Below are 2,500 nucleotides of genomic sequence, written 5' to 3' on the forward strand. Positions count from 1 at the left end.
ACGCACGCACGCACAGCACACACGGACGCACGGACACACGCACGCACGCACACACACACACACACACACCCACACACACACCAAGGTTTTTTTTAGAAAACCACAATGAAATCAAAAGATCGAGCGTAAACACCAAACGCCTTCGCATCACCAAGGCAGCTTGAGAGCACAAGGAAGATCAATAGAAGACAAGCATAAATAACAGAAACTAAACACGGCATAATGGAGAAGGCCACACACAACATTCATGTACCTTTTGTGGCTTTCATGCAACAAAGTACAGAAGATGTTGATGACGGGACACTCATCTTATTCCTGTAGGTATATAGCTCCCCTACACAATTTTCTACCCTGAACATCCGATGATAGTGTAGTGAGTGAGTGTGTGGTGTGTGTCGTGTCTGTGATGTGTGTGTGTGTGTGTGTGAATGTGTGTGTGTGCTGGTACTGTGCTATATGTAGTGTGTGTGTGTGTCTGTGTGTTGTGTGTGATGTGTGTGTACGCGAGTCGTGTCCTAGTCTGTGTGTAGTGGTGTGAGTGTCGAGAGGACGAGAGGGGGACGAAAAGTACAAGATCTTAGAGGAAGAAGAAGCAGCAGAGAATAAGAGGATATGGACCAAGAATGAGAATGCAAAGTGATAGGAGGAGGATGAGGAAGAGGACGGAGGAGGAAGATGAGGCGATGAAGAGGCAGGGAGGAGGAAGAGGAGTAAAGAACTGAAGTTTGAAGCGATCTGATGAAGGAAGACAAGAAGTCGAGCAATTGAGTTAGCCAACGAGACTCCGGGTCTCAAGAAAGAAAGAAAGGGCAGAAGTGGTTTAGGAAGATGTGGTTTTAAAGTTCACTGATTAAGAACTCCTCAGCAGATACATTTAAGCCAAGTTTTAAAAGTTAGGTCACACGAGTTAAACCCTTATGGAAAGAACGGACTTCTATTATTATTAGGGAGATTAATGGAGAACGGTTTAAGTTAAGAAAGAAAACAAGGTTTGGGAGCTTACATTAGCTTCACAATCATACACTCGCGCGCGATGTTCTCTATAACCATTTGAGGTAATGTTCCCTTGTCGCTGTCGCCACCATGACACCAATCATCACCAACTATTCTAACCATGAATCCTCAATAGTGCCACAGCACCACTCGACCATAGTCCGACAACCACAACCACACAACACTATACATCGTCTCCACATAGTGCCACAACCACTGAGCTACCAATACCACCGCTAACTATTAGTGGTCATTACTATACGAAATATCATGCAAATGATATTACCGAGTTTCTCCCTAATGCTCCCTAGACCAATACCAACGCCACTGCAATGAACACCACAACTAACAAGAACGTACACACAAGGTCATACACATACCACAGACAAAATCACCACCACCACTACAGCCACCTTTATTAAACCGACCAACACTGCCACCATCACTACAATTACCAACTACCACCCTCGTACTACTACCAAGAACTATCAAACTATACTACTACCACACTACCACCATTACCCCCACAATTTCGCCCACTCACCACTACCACCACCGACCAGCACTGCCCACCACCACTATATAGCGACCACAACCGCACCACTACTGACCACGCACCACTCCCGCCCTCCCTACCACCACCACCCACATATCTTAACGTACCACTACACCTACCTTCCTCACCACTACACACACCATTGACCACAACTGGAGCCTTCTACCACTACCATTATCACCACACACTACCACTACTACCGCCACCACTACGTGACTACCGACCCACTGCACCCACTACCCCACCGCGCCCACGACCCCCACCACCCACTACCTCGTCGCGCTAGAGCTACCACAACTACCAACCATCTACCACTACTACCTGACAGCGACCACCAATCACTACTACCAACCACCACTACCAGACCATTCACCACTACCGGACACCTACCATATACTACCACCAGGCACCACTACAACCCAACCACTACCTACCATCACCTACTGACCCACCACCACTATACCACCACAACTACGCACCACTTCCCAACTTAGCCACTGACTTTGAACACCCTCCCCAACCAATACTATAATTCCAAAGCCACCACACCCTAACTCCCACGAACCACCTACCAACACTAACAACCCAACCATTACCCGACACACACGACCACCAACCACAGCTAACCCCCACGAACCCGCACCACTACCATCACTACCCACTGACCACAACTACCAACCAGACTGTACACATGGTCGATCGTATTTATTTGCGACATTATACTATATATTCCTCATATTTTTACTCAGTATTCTTATTCTTACTCACGAATGTCTCCATTACTGTAATTTAATTACCTTATTGATAATTTTGTCACCATACAAGTCAAAGCTGAAAACATTACGTGTAATTTCTTGATTACTTTCAGTTTACTCCTTGAAAAAATCCATCTTCAATAAGACGACACAGCTAGAGCCTCAGATAAATCGGCAAAAGAAATGGGAAGAATAT

The sequence above is a fragment of the Oratosquilla oratoria genome, chromosome 20 (genome assembly GCF_046742065.1).
Source record: "Oratosquilla oratoria isolate Oo_2021 chromosome 20, ASM4674206v1, whole genome shotgun sequence".
Taxonomy (NCBI): Eukaryota; Metazoa; Arthropoda; class Malacostraca; order Stomatopoda; family Squillidae; genus Oratosquilla; species Oratosquilla oratoria.